Raw genomic sequence first — 24,167 nt, 5'->3', positions numbered from 1 at the left:
GCAGGCTGAGCCAGCCCAGGTGCCCTGAGCCCAGGTTATGATGAGGCCCAGGAGGGCTCCAGAGCTGCTCAGGTAGAATTCTCCTGGGCTCTTTGCCTCCTGAGGGCCCCCCAGAGGTCCTCTGTCCTTTGCAGATCAGCCCCTCTCTGATCCCAGCTTTCTGACTCACTCCTAAAAACGTGAGAGCCTGAGGAACACAGCCTTGAGAAGACAAACCAACCCAAACTGAGTCACGCCCAAGGCCATTAATTTGGGTCCCTAAGCTACTCTGATCACTAAGACGCTTAATTCCTGATCTTTCTTCATGGTATTTTACAGAAAATCTGTGCTGTGCAGCACCTGGCACTGAACTGACTTGATTCTCCTGCCCTTAGCCTATGCCTAATCCCATCATCTAGCTCTTATGTATCTGGTGTGTGTGGTTTTTGTTTTTGTTTTGTTTTTTTTTAGTTGTAGATGCCTTTACCCATCTATCTATCTATCTATTTATTTTTATGTGGTGCTGAGGATTGAACCAGTGCCTCACACATGCAGGACAAGCACTCTATCACTGAGCTACAACCCTGGCCCTTTTATGTATTTTTCATTTTTATCACTAGTTATACTTCTATAAAAATCCTAAAATTCTTCCTTTCCTCATATCTGCTATAGATCAATAAAATTACTGAATTAACTAGCGAGGCTCTGATGCGTGACAGAGTGTGAGAGGCGCCAGCCATTCCCACAGGTCAGTGCCCCAGTGCCCAGCATATGCAGACCCTGCCTGGCCTCCCTCAGGTGAGGCTCTGCAACACTGGGCCCTGCCAGCCGCACAGCAGCAGGGGTGGAGTGGACTTCCTGCACCCACCACACACCTGGGAGGGGGCTCTGGAGGCGAGGGGGTTGGGAGGTCTCCACCCTGAGCCTGTGCGTGCCTCCTCAGGCTCCTGGGAATGGCTGCGGGAGAAAGGCCAGAATGAGGCATCTTCCAATATTTCACCCACTCTCACAATCAGCTTTAGTGTCTTCCCCAAGGTATGTGGTTTCCTACAAAAAACACAGACTTTTGACAACTATAATCTATTTTAGTCTCTGGGAAATGCTCAATAAATACTCTCTGAGGGATCACTTCTGTGGCACATCATATCGAAACTTCCTTCCCTTCTATGACCCCCATTTGGCAACTCCCAGCATCCTCTGGTTACCTGTGGTTCTCCCAGAGGACTGAGAAGGGGCTCACTAGGCAGAGGACAGAGCATTGAGGGGGAACTTGGGCCACCTGGGGTGTCCCATGGAGACAGCATGTGGCCTAACTACAGGGCTCTGCTGGCCCCAGCACCACAGGGCGCTGGGGATCCCTCCCTCCCTCCCACACTCAGCTGCCAACCACCCCCTGCACACCACCCTCAGGGCCTCTCAGGCCCTCTGCGGCTCTCCCTCCTTACTGGTGGCCTGGAGCAATGCCATGTCATGCCAATTCACGGGCAGGAGAAGATTTTTAACACCCAGATGTTCATCTTTTTAAAAATATTATGTAGAGAGATTTCAATGAACCAAGCAAACTATAAATCCCAGAATCACATATAATCACACAAAAAAAGAAAAGGCTAACTTGACGAGAGCAGGAGGTACCACTGGGCACAGCAGAACTGCTGTCTAAGGTTGCCTCTGGGTGGACTGGAGCATTGAGCACGGCTCCACCTCACCATCCTGCAGGAGGACCTCGGCTGAGGTTCAGGAACACTGTTAACCCTGAACTACTCGGACCTGAAACAAGTGACCGGCATCACCATAAGCTGCTTCTCCTTGGTAAAACACAACCTTCTCTGCGAAACAGCACCGGAGCACCAGGAAATATCAACGTGCCAGGCAACAGAAAAGGGCAAGCCAACGAAGGAGGGCAGCGCAGGTGTCCAGGGTATGCGTGCAGGAAGAGGCCATTCTGCACATGTCCTCCCAGGAACCGTCATATGCACTGTGTGAGCTTCAGCTGGCACACTGTGGGAACACAGCAAGAATCCAACTGGAGGGGAAACTCCATGCCCAGAAGAGAGCAATAAGTATTCCTGACCCTCTGGGCAGCAGTGGTAGATAGCCCATAGAGGAAAGGCAAATTCTGACCCAAAAGGAAAAAGCAGACAGAACCCGCATAAGCCAAATTCCAGACGAGGACTCGACACTGCACAGTGAAGTCCTGTGTGGCTCAGCTCCTGGCCCACCTGCCCTCCTGACAGCTGTCCAATTTCACTTACTGATTCATTACTGATTCATTCAAGTAAGTCATTAGCACTGTCTACAAACCATCTTCATGACAGAAAGCTCTGCCTTTGTTTGTGTCAACCACCTCGGTGAGGTCCAGTCACGCCTGGGACATCTGTCTTATGTGGGCTTCTAAATGACCCAGATCTGTTCTGCGCCGAGGACATGCTCCACGCCTCTCTGGAGCCAGGGCCCACGTCCCACCTGGCCAGCAGCCATTTGCTAGCAGATCACCCTAGTCAGCTCTTGCCTCCTGCCTTGGCGACCCCTGTCCCATGCTCTGCAGGACCAACCACCAGACATTCTAGAAGAGGCCTGTGCTTGCCACCTGCCACAATCATCACCTGTGGGGCTACTGTTGGAGCAGGGACTTCTGAAGGTGGCCAGAAGGGGTGCAGCCCTCGGAAATGAAGGGAAGAGGCCTCCATACGCCAATGCTATAGCCCCGTGCGTCTGGCCACGAGAGGCACCGGCACCCACAGGTCAGGGGCAGTCAGGCTGAGAGGCACTAACGGGCTCCACCTCAGGCTCCAATACACTGGGGGCAGGAGGGCTGCCAAAAAGAGACGGCAAACTTGGTGACAGAAGCAAAGGGAGGGCAACGCCTCACAAAAAGAAGCCTTGCAGAACAGAAGCCCCCACCCACAAAGGACCATCCCACCAGAACCCTGCGGCTCGGCAAATGTATTAACTTGATTCAGACCCTAAAGACTGCACAGGAATAAGAAGAAACATTTGGGGCTTCTCTCCTGGATGCTAAAGTTCAACAGATAAAACTAATGAAAGCAGATCCATATCTACTTTGGGAGATCGAAAGGCTGCTCCATCTCACAAGTGGCTAATACAATCACAGCACTAGCAAACACAGCAGCACTGGAAAGAAATGTGGCTTGAGGCGGACAATAAACACCTGTGCAGGACCCATCGGCCACTGGGCCCACTCACCAGAGGCTCCATGATCTGCCAACAGCATGGATCACAATGCCCATCTTGGGCCCACTCTCGGGTCCTCCCCTGGCACTGGAACACAGGACTCCGTACTTGCTGAGAAGCTCACTCCTGGCTGAACAGGACCCACTCCACAGGATGGGTGATAATCTGGTTTCCTCCATCAGGGTCATTTTCCTCCAGGAGTCTACCCCAGGCTGGGTAGCTGACTCTCGGGGTGCTCGAGGCAGCTGCCTGTGCCAGGCGGCCTTGCCTAACCTGAGAACACCTTTCCATGTTCCACCAGCCGTCCCGAGGCTCTAGTCCACCAGCTTTCCCAAGGCATGTCCTCCGCCTACACACTGCTGGGGGGAAGTTTAACATCAATGGATAGAGGACAGAACCGAGGACAGAACCAAGGACAGAACTGACTCCCGGGGGCCCAAGCCAAGGGTGCAGGATGAGTGCCGAGAGGATGGCACAGAAAGGAAACCACGGGTGTGTGGGGGGGCTGGCACCAACGTCACCCACCTGCCAGTCCACAGGGACAGTTCAAACCTAGATGGGCTCTGTCCCACCAGGTCCTCCCGGACGTCCTCCCACCACGTCTTCACGGGCACCTTCCCACCTTGTTCTCGCAGGATCGTCCACACACTCTCACAGGCATCTTCTCACCACGTCCATACGAGGATCTTCCCACCACCTCCTCACAGACCCCACCTCACCTGTCCTCACGGGCACCTCCTCACCCTGTCCTCACAGCCGTGGAGAGTACGAGGTATGGGGCGCTCAGAAAACCCACGGAACTGGAAAGCTCTTCCTGATGGGGCGGGATGGCCTAAGAAACAGAAGGAGGGAGTCCAAGACGGAGTTAGAAGAATCCTGGCTGAGACGATGGGATGCCACTGGCAAAAGCAGGGCAGGCGCGGCGATGGCGTGGGACAGAACACCCAGTGGGCTCTAGACAGCACGAGCTGAGAGTCCCGTGAGTGGCCTTGGCGATGGCATGCTGACACGTGGGACCAGGTCATCACCTGGGGGCTGTCCTGCACATTGTGCGATGGTTCTGGCCTCTACCCACAGGAGGCCAGCAGCACCTCCTTAATCAGGACACCCAAAAATGCCTCCAGTAAGAACAAAGTTGCCCCCCATTGAGAACCGCTGGTCTTGTCCAGAAACACTCCACGCACCTGAGGAGGAGGAGCTGCTCTAGTGCCGACTTCATGAAAGTGAAAGGTTTCCCCAAACATCACGTCCAGGGCCTTCAAGGAGCCAGCACAGGAGGAAATAAGACTCCTTGAGCAAGAACAGCAAGAGCGGAAAAGCTATGGAGGCCCAGAGGCTGGAGAACTGCACCCCTCTTAAAGACAGAGCTGGGTGTGTGGCTCGGGGCAGAGTGCCTGCTCAGCACACGGAGGCCCGCCTCAGGCTCTCCAGGAGCAGGTGCCCCTGACCAGAAGACCCTGGAGCACCTGATCTGGGCCTAGCCCAGCTGGTGTGGGCATCCCCAACAGTCTCTCCAGTCCTCAAAGGCCCCACTGGGAATTGGGAGGGATTCCCAGGTCCTTAAAGATGGTGGGAGCTATTGACATTCCAAGGGAAGGAATCGGGCATGTGCCAGAACACGTGGGGCTGACTCCAACCACTGTGGCATCCTGCCTCTCGGAGCGCATTCTATCACATCAGCCAGACTCTAAAGCACCACCCTGTGCAACACAAAAACAGGTGTTTCTACCACACCCGTGTCTGCAAGGCCTCCCAGGAACACGGCTACGCCACCAATGGGAAGACCAACTCCACTTTCGTAGAACTTCCCCAAAAGTCGTCCCCTTGCCATTCTGACAAAGTCCCGTCTCCAGTGTCAATGCAGAGCAGACAACGCACACCCAGAAAGCAAGCCTCCAGGTGCAGGCGCACTGCAGCCTCCCAGTCCCCTCCTGCCCCAGCGCTCCTGTGCTGGGGGTGCACTGTTACTAATTATCACACCGTCCTTCCTTGAAGTTTTCCATTAAGCAGTGGGGGGGGGGGGGCACGTCTCATCCAAGAATTTCATTTAGAAAGTGCAAAGAAAGGTTACAAAATAGGTGTACTAAAGAGGAGCACCAAGCCTCACCCTGTTGAGAACTATTTGGCTACAACAAGACAAAGAAACAAAACGATATTTCTGAAAACCTCCTTTAATTTTTTAAAAAATTAACTATTTGATATCTAAATGACTAATCAATGATGGGGGAAAGCCTGTCCCCTGTCAGACAGGGAGAGAGAATCAAAGCCCCGAGACCCAGGATCTGACAGGATTCCACGTTTCCACCTGAGTGTGGAGAGGCTAAAGCCAGAAGCCGTGGAATAAAAGGTAATGCATCTAGGCGTGACACAATAAAAGATATTACCTTCCAGTGCATTATTGTTTCCAATTATAGGAATCACTTCAACTTAATTTCAAAAGCACAATCACCCTCAACAGAAACAGTCTCTTTTTTAAATTTCAAAGAGAATTACATTAAGGCGATAACTCACCTTCCAGCCATAAGATCACTCTCCCTTATTGCAATACCACATTTCATAAATACCTCTCATCGACAAGTCAAGCTAATTCAGGTTAATTTCATTGTATTTTGGTGCGATCTCACATTTGTGTGCAATTACCTTTATCATTTTATTGCCAAGGCAGAAAATAATCAGAACGATTATTTGAAAACGGAGGTTTATAAATTCTAAATCACAGTTGCTGGCATTTTTGATAAAGCAGCAGCTTTATCTCGGGAAGTGGCAGGGACATGAGATAAATCATGCATCAGTCAAGTGCGGCTGACCCCCAAGTGCATTGCACAATATCAGAAGTGCTTCCAAAGAAACTTTCCTGCATCATCCATCATTCTTCATAATACTGAAATAGCTACACACCTGAAGAACAGAAGCCGGGGGATAATAAAAATAAAAATAAAAAAAACAGCAGTGTGGGCAATGCCATTAACGGCTTCCCTTTTAGAAGATAAGCTATGGCCTGGAAACTGGACCATGCACATAAACAAATATGACTGCACAATAACTCTGAATATCTGTATTCATATTCGTCAACTCGGTTTTCAACATAAATGAAATAAGGAGAAGACTCACTAGAAGGAAGTGCATCTTGACACTGTTTGGGTACAGCTGCCTTCTAACCCAGCTGTCGCCCCAGGACTGTGTGGGCGACAGGGACCCAGGCAGGCACAGCACCGCTGTACCCCCCCGTCCTGTTCTCTGCTCCTCATTCTTTCCCAAAGCCAATTCCTTATAAAAAGGAAGGCAATATGACTTAAGGAACAATAAAGGGAGAGTCCCCGTCCCCACTGCAGGTTCCCCAAGTTGATTACAGGCAGCAGGATGTAGAAGTTAGGACGGCTGGTGGCCTGTCACCTGTTCTCACCTGAGACCTCAGTCTCACTTCCTAGGGAAGGTCGGCCACATCACGGCTGACCCAACTTGTACCCATAAGGCAAGATGAAAAAGCTCTGTGGCTGTTTATTTCCTTTCCTATCAAAAAGCAAATACCCCAGAAGGAGCGTCCATACCCTGAGACTGGCAAACTCATGCCCATGGGCTCCTGAGCAGCCCCGCTGGGAGGGGCAGGATCTCCTGGCTTGTGTGGCGGCTCCATGTCACAGGCTGCTTTGAGGGTGTAACATCTCACCTCACTGCATCGAGTGCCACCCAGAGCGAGGGGCACGGAGAACAGGAGCTGGCCCGGGCTCCAGAGCAAAGCTCCCGGGACCACCTCAGCGCACATGGGCCTGAGACGCCACCACACGGAGTGCTGCAGCATGGGTCCCCTGCACGTTGCACCCAGGGGACCCGAGCAGACTGGTGCCCCTCCTCCAGGCCTGCCACAGGCACTGCCACTGCCCAACTGCTACTTCTCTCAAGTTAAACCCACCGTGGGCCAAAAACAGACTGGACGTGCTCAGAACTGCATGTGAACATGGTGTCGCTTCACTGAGGTCATCCCTGCCAGCAGGACCCACGACCTCTCACCTGGCACCAAACAGTGGGAAGGGGGTGTGCAGGCGACTATGGAGAAGCTGACAAACCCAGGAGGAGACCAAAGGTGGCCATGGCAAAACCGGCAAGACCCACTGGCCCTGACACAGCTGGGGATCTGAGCGGTCCTGGAACCCTACAACTGTAGCTCACGGGCCACCCGCATGCAGCTGCCAAGACACTCAAAGCTGAGCTCGGTGTCCCAAGAGAGGGCGCACATCCTCAAGTAAGGTGAAGTCAACCTCCAGGCTGCACAACAGAGGTGCCCTCCCCACGGCAGGCAGGCACAGTCTGAGAGGGATGCAGGCCACGGTCCAGGGCGGAGAAGAGGCAGCAACTTTGAGCCTATGAGTACACAGGCACACTTCACCTAAGAGTCGCTGTTGGACAGAAAAGCACCCAAGTCTCCCACCACCAGCTAAGAGCAAGAAAGAACCTATTACAAAGGATTCTGGAGCAAGAGATACTGGAGGCGCCTTATGAACTGTCAGGGGACCCTGAACCAGTATGCAACCAAGACCAAGCTGCTGAGCTAAATGTTTTCTTAGTGCATCACCAAAAGCCTACAGAACCCTGAGACTCCATGCTTCCCTTTAAATTTGTATGAAAGCCATCAATGTAACAGGAATCCCGCTACCAGAGCCACCCAAATGCACAGGGGACATAGCATCCTGAGAAGCCACGGAGCCAACCTGTAGAGTGTTAAATCCAGGAAGTCCAACACCAGGGCCGGCCACTTTGCCACCAACTCTCCCACTCCTGAGAGCTGCCCTAAGAAGCACAGTCCACAGGGCCCTAGGGGAGCCCCTCTGCCCCAGCCCACCAAAGTGCCTCTACAGCCAGGAACCAGCAACGCCCGAGCAGAAGCAAGGAGGACCCCTCTGGAGGAAGGCGCCACTGGTCACCCCTTGCTGCCAAGGAATCCTGTGTGCCTTCTTCCAAATCCTGAGATTTCTGATAATGGGACCATGCTCAAAGGTCTGTGTCCAGGAGAAGGTGACCACAGTGAAGACATACTGCATCTAGCATTCACACAGGCAAGTGAATGTTCAGGACAATTATCACCAAATGACCTCTCAACTGTTTCCAGAAGAAGATCGAGCGATTGCATAAGTACAACCAACAATGTTCAGCCTCCATCAGGTGAAACTTGACAATGAGTCTGCATCTCCATCAGCTAAGAGCCACGGTCCTCTGCAACCGTCAACCGCAGCCACATAAAGCAACTTCATAAACCCGAGTCTGGGGTGAGGTTCCAATCCTTCCACATTTCTCACCATGGTGCTAGACAGTGGGGGTCCCACACAGTCCCTGGTGTGTCAAAGCACAGCCAGGGCTCTTAGAGAGGTCATCTTCATTTCGTGCACTTTCAATATTACTGTTTACAACAAAGAACTAAGAATCATACCAGATCACATGTAGGTCAAACACAAATTTTACAAAAATGAGAACTGAAAGAAAATTAAATGGGTGGAAGAGAAAAAGTAATTAGTAGAGAATGCTATGAGAAGTCGTTACCATGCTTCCTACGGAACACCAGAGGACCTTCAGTGCTCTGTTGGACTTGGATACATGAGGAGGCCGGTGAGCAGGCGGGTCTGCTCAGGAGCACGCCTCTATTTTGATCGAATAGGATTTCCTTGTCTGTCTGTCCCAGTCCAACTGTCAACTCTGTGCTTCTAACTACATTCACAGAAGAACTCTGCAGGTTGAAGTCTTCTCACCAGGCAAGCAAGGGAAGTATTCTGCCCGAGTAGAGCTCTGCCTGCCCCGCCGTCTGTGCCCAGGGATGAAAACACGATGGCTCAGGTCTCACTGTCCACCTGAAAGAAGCCATGGCTGGCACAGGTCAGCAGCACAGAAAATAGGCCCTAAGAACCCATGTGTTGGGCTCCAATTAGACGTTCCGGGATGCAGTCTTAGTTGTCAGCGTGCACACAGATGACAGGCAGAGAAACCACAGCAGACATGGTGCACACATGGGTCAGGCAGGGTGGGAGCAGCGACCAACACTCCCACCCAGGACAGGGCTGCTAGTATCCTTCTCCCACAAACGGAATTGAGGCTCCTTAAAGAAGTTTCTAGATCTAGGGCTGGGGGGAAGGAAGAAAGGGAGGAAGGAAGGAAGGAAGGAAGGAAGGAAGGAAGGAAGGAAGGAAGGAAGGAGGGAGGGAGGGAAGGAAGGAAGGAAGGAAGGAAGGAAGGAAGGAAGGAAGGAAGGAAGGAAGGAAGGAAGGAAGGAAGGAAGGAAGGAAACCTAGCTGGACTACTGGGTCAGAAAAGGCCAGGCCATGCCAGATATGGGAGCCAACTGCGGAGTGGCCCAAGAGTGAAGTGAGTCACTGGAGTGAAACAAGGAACAGACTGTCCTCCATCCAACACGTTTCCATGAGCCTCGATGATGCCACGGAACAATTCAGTGAGCGGAAAAGGAAGGCCAGCACGTCTTCAAGAAGAACCACAATCAATCAATGAGGAGGGACCGAGGGAAAGAGAACACATGCTCAGACACCACGGGAAGCTGTTACAGCAAGACCCAGGGTGGCCAAGATGGGTGGGTGGAGCCGGGGGAACCAGGACAGGCTCATAACATCTCTTACTACTTGCCAGGGCAAACGGTGACCCCGTGATTGAAGCAGGGCAGACGCCACCTTACTCAAGGCACAAGGTCAACAGTACCCGTGACTGAGAGAAGAGCACCACACCTGTGGCAGGACCCCTGAGGGGCACATAATGTCTGTGCCTTCTTTCCCCAAACTGGGTGACCCCATCAAATCAGGAGAGAGCAAATGAGAGGGGAGAAGAGAGGACCCATCAGCAAGTGGGTGACACCGTCCAGCAAAGCTGCTCTAACAGCCCCCAGCCGTGGAGGACAGAAGGCCAAGACCAAGGATTGGGAGCATGGGGGCCTGGTGAGAGCCCCTGTCCTGGCTCACGGTTACACCCTCCCTGTCCTCAGGTGGTGGGGGAGAGCAAGCTCCCTTTCGCCCATCTCCCTGGGGCGCTGACCACCTTCCCAGGGGCTCTACTCCCATGACTTAACCCTAACCCCACCTCCTCGAGAGTTATATTGGGGACTCAGGGGGCTCAAAATTCAGAACTGCACGCCACAGGAGACAAAGAAGAGGCAGCAAGGCTCTAGAGGACATGAACAGGGCAGTACCTGGTCCTGGTGACTGCCCACATGCTGCACAGAGCTAATGCTTGGTGCCGGACTCAGGAGATGCACTACTGTTATCCCCACTCTGCTGCTAGTCCACTAGCTCAAGATGCCAGAGTAAGACAAGCCATTCCATTGCCGTGTGCGCATGTGCAGGTCCATTCTGACCCCAGAGACCTGGCCGTTCAGAATGGGAAGGAGGATGAGGGACAGCATGAAGAATATGCAGGGCCCCTCTGGTCCCCGTGCTGCAGGTCACTGTGTGGTGGCAGACGGGGGATGGGGCTGGGCATCAACCCTCAGGGAGGATGCCCCTGGGTGCAGGACCCAGAGCTAGGACACTGCACGTGCCTGTCAACGGGCCAGAGCAGAGCAGGGGTGTGAGCGGAGGCTGGGAACCCAAAGGTTAAACAGACCCTCAGTGGAGATCAGTGTCGCTGGCCAGTGACTTCAGACCTCAGTATAAATGAGACACAGAAATGAGGCTCCCCACTATAGACACAGACCATGCCAGTGTCTGCTCCACGGCTTCTCCCCCAGAGGGCTGCTGGGGCTAAAAATTCACTGATTCATTAACAAACAACCAAAGACGACCTTGGGACCCTGTCTGAGGTGCAGTCACTAAAGGAGCAGGGCAGAGATGAAGCACTAATGTGACACCACAACGCAGGCGAGCCAGCTGCTGGGGGCCTCCCCCAGTTCTTTCCCAGGAGCACCTGGGCCAGGGACGCTGGCCTACAGCACCAGATCCGAGAATGTCAACTACACAGCGAAGTGACAGGAACTGGGAGACCTTGGCAAGACTCCCTCCCCCACCTGGGGGTTCTGGGTCAGGCCACCAAGAGCAGATGGAAACCATGGCTACAGATGGCTGCCAGTGTTTGATTTAGACACTTTTATAAGGAAGCAAGAGGTTCCAAGCAGCACCAGGCTACACAAATTCTGATTTTACTAAAATGCTACGTCCCTAGAGCCTGGGTATTAATCTTGTTATAAAAGTGGTCTCTCCTCTCACTGGCCATTCATTAAACTTTCATAAATTTTAAAATGAACTTATTGTTATTGGATCATATGAAAAAGGCAAACAGAAATTATGTGGTGCTAAGGCAGGAGTGGGCTGCAGGAGACATGGACCATGCCACAAATTCCAGGCACCAGGGTCCCTGAATACTCACAAAACACAGCTTCCAGCTTGTCACAATGCTTGATTTCAGAGAAAGATGTCATCATCACAATTCTTAAAGAATTAGGACAAATCAAAAGGAAGACTCCAAACAACAGACACAAAACAAACCTGCCCCCATCACTCCATGTTCTCTGAGGGCAGCCACGGGCCAGGAGAAGCCTACGGGGCCCACTGCTGGCCACTGGGGCACTGGGAGTGCCTGGCATGGCATCAATCTTCTCAGCTGTGTGCCACCACCCACTGCCAGACAGATGCAGGGGAGGACGCTACTCTGTCTGTGCGTGCTCCGGGAACAGCCTGACATCCTCTGGTGCTGGCCAGATGCAGGGCTAATTCTGCAGGAACTTGCGTCTGATGACGTTCTGATGTCATTTAACTACATGAAGCAGCGGTGCCAAGAAGAAAGGGAAGGAGAGTCCTGGTGGGAAGAGATAAGACCACGGCACAGCCAACTCCACCAGCATCTGACGGGAAGGCATGTCCGAGCGCTCGTGGCTGCGGCTTGGGCTACATGATACGGTGTAAGGTTATGATGATATAAAGTGGGTGCAGGATTGGAGAGTAGGCCCCATCAAAAAAAGACACGAGAATATTCCTTCTCTACAAGCAAACAAGAATTTAAAAGTTCAGGAGGCCATCTGTCACATGATGAGTCATAATCAACAAATGAAATACACAGGCTGCCTCTTATCACTTGGCCTATAAAAGCTTTGGATCCACGGGATAAAAATGCACCAAACTTTAATAAGCAACTCCATTATAACAAATAAAACCAAACACCTAATTACCAAGTGACTATTTATAGTTTCTAAAATAACTTAACCCAGTTTTACAAAGCAGATATTTTAAGATTCAAAGGAAAATCTTGCTCATTCCAGCATCAGGGAGAGCATCTCTTCTGCTTGGACCCAGAGGATCAAGAGATCTGCAGCTCTAAATTGCATTAGTTATACCAAATAGAAATTAGTCTCATTTACAAACAGCAATTACTTATAACAGAAAACTGAATCATAAATTTAAATTAATTTTGACAAAAATTCAAAACCTGGTTAAAGAAACATGGCCGAGTGAGTAGAGGAGGTACGGGACTGGCAGAGGCATAGTTGGCCCAAATGGCTTTGCAATAGGAGCCCTTGCCACCCCTGAGTTGTTAGGGGCTTGGGGAGGCAAAGTCCCCTTCCCACAGGGGTGATGACCCCTTGTCAAAGCAGAGAGGAAGAAGGCTTGAGGTTTGTGATCACACACCAAGCAGTTCCTGGTGTTCAGAGCAGCCACATAAAAAAATAAATAATGAATGAATGAATAAGAACAGAAATGAGCAAATTAAGCAAATGTCAGAATTCAAAGACTCCAAAGACCTCTCAGATACCGTCTGACAAACCGCATCCACAGAGCACTGGACACAGCGGCTGTGAACCATGTGAGGCCACTCAAATCTAAGCTGATAAGACTGCAACCAAATCTAAACCTCGACTTCCAAGCCGCTCTAGTCACATGTGGCTGCTGGACCCACGCTGGACAGCACAGATTAAGGACATTTCTAACACTGCAAAACGTTCCACTGGGCACCCCTAACCGACCCTGTCGTTGCCCTATTAGGAAACCTGAGATTCAGGAGGTAAGGAGGTGTTGAAGTCACTGAAGAACCAGGAACCGGGAATTCCTCGCTGCTACCATGAAGTGGCCACTGGTCACTGAGTGCACCCTTCAGTTCAGCCCAGTGTGAGCCTGGACTCCACACAGGTCAGGACTTAGCCTTTCACACACCCCATGACACCTTATGAACATGGTGGCTAATGTTTCTAGAACTGCACTCACTCCTGGATTCACAATTATGTGGCACTGTCCTGAAGAAGCCAGGGATGAGAATGTCTCCACCTGAGGTGTCAGAAGTCTTCCCTGCTTAGTCCTCCCACACCAATCCTCCCAACACTGCATCCCCTCCAAACTTCAGGAGTTGCCAATGCAATGGTGGCAAGAGGAGGGTCCTCCCTCCAAGAGGCCTGGGCCATGAGGGCGCCTCCCTCCTGGGTGGGACAGAGCCCACACTTTTCTGTCCCTTGCCCCTCTGCCTTCCACCCTGTGAGGACCTAGAGCTCCCCGCCCCATCTAGATGTGGCGCTTCCCCAGACACCCAGCACAGGAGGAACCCGTCTTCACGCTGGGTGCTTTGCCAGGCCCTGAAACAGGACCTTTGGCTTCAGCACACAGAGAAGCACGCATGTGAGGTCAAGTGAGAAAACAGCTGAACACTGATCACTCCAGATACAGAAGCACTTGTCCATGGGCAGCTGTGATGGCTGTGGACATGGGGGGCTACATCCAGGATCCCACACAGCTCTGGCCCACAGAGAGTCTCACGCAAACCTCTGCAGAAGGAGCGGTTCCCAGATAGAGGTCAGGAAAAGACGAGGCAGGGAAATGACCTAGACAGCCTTCCTTGGCCCCCTGCGGGGCCTGGCACATGGCCCTGGTCACACCACCTGCAAGGACGGGGACTATGGCCAGTGTGCACGTGTGCACACAGGCCAGAACCCCCTAAAAACTGTTTGAACATCACTGTTTCCCAAATCTTCAAAGACTCTGTCTATATTTAGCTTCTAGTAGCCTTAGGGAGAAATGGTATCAACCCAGTTCTTTTGAGAAAACTGGAGTAAGGGACTCTAATACACCAGACCTGGAACAAATGACATTGTTTTTTTTTTGTTTGTTAATTTTTTAAATTTTTTTGGCTTCTGGGATTGAACCCAGGGACACTTTTCTGCTGAGCTATACCCCCAGTCCTTTTTATTTTTTATTTTGAGACATTGGTCTAAGTTGCTGAGGTCTCACTAAGTTGCCCAGGCTGGCCTCAAACTTGAAACCCTCCTGCTTCAGCTGCCGTCACTGGTAATGACGGTTGTGTACCAGTGTGCTCCACCAAAGGACGATTTCTTTAAAGTCCAAGCCAACCTCTGCAGGAAGCAGGAGCGACCCAGGCAGGAGGAGGAGAGCCACAGAACCCAGGAAGCAGTGGGCATCAGGGAGAAGCACACCTCACCACTCAGCACAGCACGGGCCTCCTGCAGCGCCAGAGGCAACCGAGACCCCTGGCCAAGAAGGGCCTCGGAAAGGATGAGACTGGGTCTCAGTATGCCATGTTGGTGACATCCCTGGTGGCAGGCAAAGGCAAACCCCAACATGTCCTAGAGGAGAGTGGCAAGATCCTTGGAAGTCCAGCCTAAGAGAGTCAACCCAGATGAGTTCCTAATCCACCAAGTCCCAGCCCAGTGGTGCCAAGCTGCCAAACATGAGAGTTACAAGAAACCTCAGACTGAAAACGACAAAACCCCATACCTGGCCCACAGGGCTTCAGTTATTTCAAGATGCTGGTATAAAATACAAAATACCAGTTAGATTAAGTGAATGAATAAAAGTTCATGATGGGAGAAAAAAGAAGCAAGAGGAAATCAGAAACCGTCAGGATGGACTTCCACAGTGCACTGAGGCAGTCCAATGTTCCCATAGTAACCAGAAAGAGTCAGGAAAATTACCAGCGCCATCTTTATGAACACTACAGAGCTGCGGAAGCAACCAGGATCAGGTGATGGCCAGTCTGAGTGGAGACAGCCATCTTCCCTTCCCAGGCGCATCTGCTGAGGCTGGTACAGGCAGGAAGCAGCTGGATGGGCCCCACAAACATGCTCTGCCTGGGAAATCTGGGGTGGTCTTGGGGAATGCTGTGAGATCAGAATCTGGGGAACCCCTCAGAGCGCACCAGTGTCCTGCCCCATGGGACTGCACTGAGAAGCCTGGGCAGTGTGCCATCGCCCGTTATGCAATGGTGAGAGGCAAGTGGTGGGGCATGAGAGCACTGAGCAGACTCAGGAGCAGGACACTTCCTGACTGCGCCTGGGGAGAATGACAAGCTCAAGAACCAAGCACAGAACGCTCTGTGGGTACACATGAACCTCCCAGGGTGTGCACAGGCAGAGGAGAGAGACCAGCAGACCTTCCACCCAAAGACCAGAGGGAGGGCTGGTGTGGCTTACTGGAGGAGGACTTGCCTAGCATGCATGTGGCCCTGGTTCCATTCTCAGTACCACAAAATAAAGACCAGAACACCATACTCAAAGAATGGGTCCACCCAAGGACAGAGTCCTACTAAAATCACAGAACAGCTCTGGCCCAACCAAGCCCTTCACTCTCTGTGCCCAACTAGGTAAAGAGGGACTCCTTTTTTTTTTTTTTTTTTTTGGTAGAATATCAGTAGGTAGAGACGTTACAGCTCTTCATACTCAAGTCCAGCATGCAACCAATGTACAAAGCACATAAAGACAGCAAAATGTGGACTATAACAAAATGGAAAACACAAACAGGGGGATCCAAGATGGCGGGCCAGAGGGAGGCAGAATTTGGGGTCGCTCTAGGACCTGAGATTCTAGTAGTAGAAATACTGCTTCTCTGAGAGTGGTACAGGACCCCCGCAGCTGCTCCTGCACAGGGCTCCAGGCCTCAGTGTCAGAGCAGGATGCCTGACTACTCACCCACGCAGGGCTCCCAGGTGCCCGAGCGGGACCACCAGCATCAGCACCCACACAGGACTCCTGGCCATCTACCTGCGCAGGAATCCTGGACAGCACTCCCATAGGACACCCAGCCGCCACTCCTGTGTGGACCTCAATCTACCAACATGGGGCTTCCCCAGTCACCTCCATCTTGGGACTCTGCAGCCACTGCCACAGTCCCCTACACACTGTAGCCTGACTGTACCTGGGGACATTGCACAGGCTCTGAAGACAGCCCACAGCCACAACACTGCACTCCCCAGAGCTGCATCTCTGAACACATTGCCCAATGCCATCACCCCTCTCCCACCCAATCTCACTCTCCATCGCTGAAAGCAGCCGCCTCCATCTTGGATCACCTTCATTGCCATCTTTAGTTGGGACAACTCCCAGTGTGGAACACCAGCTGGGGAGGAGAGGTAATGGAACCCTGCAGGGGCACTATAAGCATATAGGGTAAAAACAGTAAGACCTCGGATCCACAGAGCTAGAAGGGAAGACACACGAACAACATGAGAAAACAAGGGAAGAAAGTGACCCAAACAAATCAACATACTACAATAGTGGAAGTCATGGCACAGCAGAAGAAATGAGAGAGGAGTTCAGGATGTGCATAATTAAAATGTTCTGTAGTTAAAGGGTGATATAAGAGAGAAAACACAGGAAGCAAAAGATCATTTTGATAAAGAGCTGCATAAGCAAATACAGGAAGCAAAAGAGATCACTTCAATAAAGAGATAGAGATTCTGAAAAAAAACAAAAACAGAAATCCTTGAAACGAAAGAAATGGTAAACCAAATTAAAAGCTCAACTGAAAGCATCACCAACAGACTAGACCAGTTAAAGACAGGGCCTCCCTTCAATAGACGAATGGATAAAAAAAAAAATGTGGCATTTATACACAATGGAGTATTACTCTGCATTAAAAAATGACAAAATCATAGAATTTGCAGGGAAATGGATGGCATTAGAGCAGATTATGCTAAGTGAAGCTAGCCAATCCCTAAAAAACAAATGCCAAATGTCTTCTTTGATATAAGGAGAGTAACTAAGAACAGAGTAGGGACGAAGAGCATGAGAAGAAGATTAACATTAAACAGGGATGAGAGGTGGGAGGGAAAGGGAGAGAGAAGGGAAATTGCATGGAAATGGAAGGAGACCCTCAGGGTTATACAAAAGTACATACAAGAGGAAGTGAGGGGAAAGGGAAAAATAATACAAGGGGGAGAAATGAATGACAGTAGAGGGGGTAGAGAGAGAAGAGGGGAGGGGAGGGGGGATAGTAGAGGATAGGAAAGGCAGCAGAACACAACAGACACTAGTATGGCAATATGTAAATCAATAGATGTGTAACTGATGTCATTCTGCAATCTGTATATGGGGTAAAAATGGGAGTTCATAACCCACTTGAATCAAAGGGTGAAATATGATATATCAAGAAATTTGTAATGTTTTGAACAACCAACAATAAAAATTAAAAAAAAAAAAAGACAGGGCCTCAGACAATGAAGACAAAATATATAATCTTGAAAAGAATGTAAACCACATAGTGAAGATGTTAAGAGCAGAACATTCAAGAAATATGGGATAGCCTAAAAAGACCAAACTTAAGAGTTATTGGATAGAGGAAGGCATAGAGTTCCAAACCAAAGGAATAAACACTATATTCAATAAAATAATATAAGAAAATTTTCCAAACCTGAAGAATAAATTGGAAAATCAAATTCAGGAGGCTTACAGGACGTCAAATGTAAAAAAAAAAATCATAACAGATCCACACCAAAGCTCATTATTATAAAAATGCCCAACATACAGAATAAGGAGAGAATTTTAAAAGCCATGAGAGAAAGGAATCAGATTATATACAGCAGGGAACCAATTAGGATATCTGCAGATTTTTCAACCCAGACCCTGAAAACTAGAAGATCCTGGAACAACATATCCCAAGCTTTGAAAGAAAATGGATGTCAACCAAGAATCTTACATTCAGCAAAATTAAGCTTTAGGTTTGATGATGAAATAAAAACCTTCCATGATAAACAAAAGTTAAAAGAATTTACAACAGAAAGCCTGCACTACAGAACATCCTCAGCAAAAATATTACATGAGGAGGAAGTGAAAAACAACAATGAAAATCAGCAGAGGGAGGTATTACACTAAAGGACAAACCAATCAAAGGAGAAACCAAGTCAAGTTAAATAACAAAAATATACAAAAATGGCTGGGAATACAAATCATGTCTCAATAATAACACTGAATGTTAATGGCCTAAACTCACCAATCAAAAGACATAGACTAGCAGATTGGATTAAAAAAAAAAAAAAGTCCCAACAATATGCTGCCTCAAAGAGACTCATCTCATAGGAAAAGACATCCACAGACTGAGGGTAAAAGGATGGGGAAAAAACATACCTCTCACATGGACTGTGAAACTAGCAGGGGTTTCCATCCTGGTATCAAATAAAGTAGACATCAAGCCAAAGCTAATCAAAAGGGATAAAGAAGGACATTTCATACTGCTCAAGGGAACCATACATCAACAAGAGACAACAATTATAAACATATATGCCCCAAACAATGGAGCATCTAAGTTCATCAAACTTTTCTCAAGTTCAACACTCAAGGCCACAACACAATAATTCTGGGTGACTTTAGCACAACTCTTTCACCACTGGATAGATGTTCCAAACAAAAGTTGAACAAAGAAACTACAGAACTCAATAATAGAACCAATAACCTAACTTAACTGACATATGAAGAATATTTCATCTATCAATGAGTGAATACACTTTCTTCTCAGCTGCATATGGATCCTTCTCTAAAATAGAACATATATTATGGCACAAGGCAACTCTCTGCAAATATAAAAAAGTAGAGACACTATCCTGCATTCTATCAGATCATAATGGAATAAAATTAGAAATCATGAAAAAATAAAAAATAAATGCTACTCGAACACTTGAAGACTAAATAATACACTATTTAATTGAATGAACAATGAGTTGCAAAAGACATCAAAGAGATTAAAAAATTCTTAGAGGTAAATGAGAACACTGATACAACATATCAAAATCTCTGGGACATTATGAGGCAGTACTAAGAGGAAAGTTCATTGCTTGGAGTTCATTCTTTAAAAGAAGAAAAAGTCAACAAATAAATGACTTAACATTACATCTCAAAGCCTAGAAAAAAAGAAGAACAAATCAACCCCAAAAGCAGCAGAAGACAGGAAATAATTAAAATCAGAGCTGAAATCAATGAAACTGAAACAAAAGCAGCAATGGAAAAAAACTGACAAAACAAAAGTTGGTTCTTTGCAAAAAAATAAATAAAATTGATTTTATTAGCATAACCCTTAGTCATGCTAACGAAGAGAAGGAGAGAGAAAACTCAAATTACTAACTTACGTGATGAAAAAGGAAATATCACAACAGACACTACAGAAATACAGAAGATAATTAGAAATTATTTTGAAAATTAATACTTCAATAGAAAATATCAAAGGCATCAACAAATTCTAGAGTCATGTAATATGCCCAAACTGAATCAAAATGATATAAACAATTTAAACAGATCAATTTCAAGCAATGAAATAGAAGACACCATCAGAAGTCTACCAACCAAGAAAAGCCCAGGACCAGATGGATACACAGCTGAGTTCTTCAAGACTTTTAAAGAACTAATACCAATATTCTTCAAATTATTTTGTGAAATAGAAAAAGAGGGAGCACTTCCAAATGCATTCTATGAGGTCAATATCACCCTGATTCAAAACCAGGCAAAGACACATTAAAGGAAAAAAACTTCAGATTCTAATGAACATAGATGCAAAAATTCTCAATAAAATTCTGGCAAATCAAATAGAAAAACATATCAAAAAGATAGTGCACCACGATAAAGTAAGGTTAATTCTAGGGATGCAAAGTTGGTTCAATATACAGAAATCAATAAATGTAATTCATCACATCAACAGAATTAAAGAATCATATGATCATCTCAATAGATGCAGAAAAAGCCTTCAACAAAATATAGCACCCCTTCATGTTCAATACACTGGAAAAACTAGGGATAACAGGAACATATCTCAACATTACAAAAGCTACCCTTGCTAAGCCCTAGGCCAACATCATTATAAATGGAGAAAAATTGAAAATTTTTGTTCCCTCTAAAAATGGGAACAAGACAGGGATGGCCTATTTCACAACTTCTATTTAATATATTTCTTGATACACTAGCCAGAGCAATTAGATGAAAGAATTTAAAGAGATAACAGATAAAAGAACTCAAATTAGCACTATTTGCTGATGATATGATTCTACACCTAGAAGACCCAAAAAATTCCACCAGAAAACTTCTGGAACTAATGAGCAAATTCAGCAAAGTAGCACGATATAATATCAACACCCATAAATCAAAGGCATTTCTGAATCAGTGACAAATCCTCTGAAAGAGAAACAAGAAAAACTACCCCATTTACAATAGCCTCAAAAAATAAATAAATAAAATACTTGGGAATCAACTTAATGAAAGAGGTGAAAGACCTCTACAATGAAAACTACACAATGCTAAAGAAAGAAAATTAAAGAAGACCTTAGACGATGGAAAGATCTCCCCTGTTCTTGAATAGGCAGAATTAATATTGTCAAAATGACCATACTACCAAAATTACTACACAGATTTAATGCAATTTCAATCAAAATCCCAATGACATTCCTCATAGAAATAGAAAAAGCAGTCATAAAATTCATCTGGAAAAATAAGATACCCAAAATAGCTAAAGTAATCTTTAGCAAGAAAAGTGAAGCAGGTGGCATCACTATACCAGACCTTAAACTATATTACAGAGCAATAGTAACAAAAACAGCACGGTATTGGCACCAAAATAGACTTGCAGACCTATGGAACAGAATAGAGGACACAGAGACAAACCCACATAAATACAGTTATCTTATATTAGACGAAAGCACCAAAAACATATATTGGAGAAAAGATAGCCTCTTCAACAAATGGTGCTGGGAAAACTGATCATCTATATGCAACAAAATGAAGTTAAACTCCTATCTCTCACCATGCACAAAACTCAACTCATAGTGGATCCAGGATCTAGGAATTAAACCAGAGACCCTGACTCTAACAGAAGAAAAAGTAGGCCCAAATCTCCATCATGTCGGATTAGGCACCAACTTCCTTAATAAGACTCCTGTACTGCTAGAATTATAATCAAGAATCAATAAATGGGATGGATTCAAACTAAAAAGCTTCTTCTCAGCCAAAGAAACAATTGGTGAGGTGAACAGAGAGCCTACAGAATGGGAGCAAATTTGCAAATTTTTACCACATGCACATCAGATTGAACACTAATCTCTAGGTTATATAAAGAACTCAAAAAACACGAAAAAATAAATTAATAACCCAATCAATAAATGGGCCAAAAACCTGAACAGACACTTCTTAGAAGATGACCAACAATCAATCAACAAATATATGAAAAAATATTCAACATCTCTAGTAATTAGAGAAATGCAAATCAAACCACTCTAAGATTTTCATCTCACCCCAGTCATAATGGCAGCTATTAAGAATACAAACAACAATAAGTGTTGGCAAGGATGCAGGGAAAAGGTACACTCATGCACTTCTGGTGTAACAGCAAACTGGTGTACCAATATGGAAAGAAGTATGAGATTCCTTGGAAATCTGGGAATGGAACCACTATTAGACCCAGCTATCCCACTCCTTGGTCTATACCCAAAGACTTAAAAACAGCATACTACAGAGACACAGCTACATCAACATTTATAGCAGCACAATTCACAAATAGCTAAACTGGAACAAACCTAGATGCCCTTCAGTAAATAATTGGATAAAGAAAATGTGGTAACATACATACACAAAATGGAACACTACTCAGCATTAAAAGAGAATAACATCATGGCAATTGCAGGTAAATGGATGGAATTAGAGAAGATAATGCTTAGTGAAGTTAGCCAATCCCAAAAAACCAAATGCTGAATGTTTTCTCTGATATAAGGAAGCTGATTCATAGTGGGGTGTGGGGGGAGCATGGGAAGAATAGATAAACTCTAGATAGGGCAGAGGGGAGGGAGGGGAAGGGAGGAGGCCTGAGGTAGGAAAGGCAGTGGAATGAGATGGACATCAGAAGTACATGTATGAAGACACAAATGGTGTGACTCTATGTTGCGTACAACAAAAGATAAGAAAAATTGTGCTCTAGATGTGTAATATGAATTGAAATGCATTCTGCTGCCAAAGGGGCTGTGAAGGGCACATGGAAAGATGCTCCCCTCAATGGCAATCAGAGAAAGCAAACCAACATGGCCACGAGAGGCCTTTCCACCCAGCGGGTCAGCCACCTGCAGGAGTGTGGGGCACCAGGTTTGGTGAGAACTGGGTCAGCTGGCAGGGGTCAAATCCGCTCCAGCCACGTCTGCAGAGCCATCACTGTCTTGTAACACGGAACATTAGCAGTCCAGGGATCCACCTGGAGCACACAGTGACCACTACCCTCGTGCACTGGAGGCAACGTGGAGAGGGATCAGATCCCAGCCACCAACTGGGAAGGATCCAGATGTCCGCTGACAGGAGAGTAAACACACATGGTCAAACCAGCACGGTCACACGAGGAAAGGCTGTACACTCAGGAAATGAGAACTACCGGCTAACGCAGCAACCCAGAGAGTCAGAAGCAGCCCCGAATGGAGGAACACACGACATCAACTCAGCCGGAGAATGCAAACAGGACTTTCAGAAGAAGGGAGGGTGCAGGGCAAGTGGAGGGGTGGTCAGGGAGGTCAAGCAGGGGAAGCAGAGCCGTGCACAGGGCTACGGAGCAAGGTCCCAGCCAGCGGCCGCTGACAAGTGCTGTCCTTACACTCTGTAACTCACATGAGCCTCGTGCCTGGTATAGCTCCAAGAACACAGAATTCAAAAGAAAAAAGGAGAGGGCAGAGGGAGGAATGAGGAGGGAAAAGAAAAAGGAAATAAAAGGAGAAACTGCAGAAGATCAAATTAATACTGTCAAGGAGAGAAGTCAAAATCTCTTACACAATGAAAATTCGACATAACTTGGAACGGTTCACCTGGTGATGAGTGATATTTAAATAACATCAAATACTTTTCTAAGAAGCTGATGCTCAGATAAACTTTCAGAACTCAATCATTTGAGACTGAGAAATAGCTTATCTTTAACTGCAAATTATGCACGTGCTATAGATACCCGATACCCATTCTTGAAATGTTACGTATGTCCACACATGTGTATGTATAAATAGCATGGATGTACACTGCAGACTCACACTTCACACACACACACACACACACACACACACACACATACACACACTCTCTCTCTCTTTCAAGGTGATGCACAGTCCAAACCTGGCCTGGCCCCTAAAACCTTTCCCCCTGTACTTCCACAGCACCTTCAGTCAGTGGTGTCACTGAAACTATTCTGGCCCTTGTGTATAATGAAAGGCATCCTTCAAAGTCCAGCTGCTCACCTGAGGAAGAGGAGGGGCTCTGCACCGCCACAGCAGTTAGGAGCACCTGCATTCCTCATGCACGTGGACCCCCGTGAGAACGTGGGCAGACCACCTGGCTTCGCAGCTGTCCCTGTGCACCCACACAGGACACACACCTGTTCCTATTTCCTGGGTGTGCTGCTGGCTGGGTCAGTGTGCCCAGGCTTTGTAATAGCCACTGGAGTGGCCTTGGACCAAACACAGCCCTGGACTTTCCTTCCACAGCAACTCGAGGGTTTGCAGTGCTCACAGCTGCTGAGCGTAGCCGATCCTGGCTTCTGGAGGCAGATCGGCAGCGGGGAGTGAGTTCTGGTGGGTAAGGACCCACCCGTCTTCCTCCATTGCTCCCGGACAACGTGAAGAGGCCAAAAGGACACCACACTGCACATTCCTAGTGACAACACTTAAAACAACAAGGACAAGAGAAGGGGGATCTGGGTCAACAGTGAGCCTGCTCTGACTTCCAGATCTGGGTCCCCTGCGTGCAGACCTGGAGTGGTCCTTCCTTGTGGCAAAACACAAATGAAGCTCTATTTCTTGGCAAGTCT

General features: G+C 47.8%; 1 protein-coding gene across 5 annotated transcripts in view; it reads right to left on the bottom strand.

The window, feature by feature from the left end:
- Mgmt (O-6-methylguanine-DNA methyltransferase) overlaps positions 1-24,167 on the bottom strand; it is a 232,796-nt gene that overhangs the window by 194,701 nt on the left and 13,928 nt on the right. Inside the window, exon 1 of one of the 5 annotated variants that reach the window (XM_048791390.1) lies at positions 3,891-4,014. The exons of the other annotated variants lie outside the window; for them this stretch is intronic. The gene's annotated coding sequence lies outside the window, so the exon portion shown is untranslated. Of the gene's footprint in view, positions 1-3,890; positions 4,015-24,167 lie in introns of those variants that run through there. 5 annotated transcript variants of the gene reach the window in all.

This window comes from Marmota marmota, unplaced genomic scaffold, assembly GCF_001458135.2.
Source record: "Marmota marmota marmota unplaced genomic scaffold, marMar, whole genome shotgun sequence".
Classification (NCBI taxonomy): Eukaryota; Metazoa; Chordata; class Mammalia; order Rodentia; family Sciuridae; genus Marmota; species Marmota marmota.
This window is presented reverse-complemented; position numbering and strand designations above follow the sequence as displayed.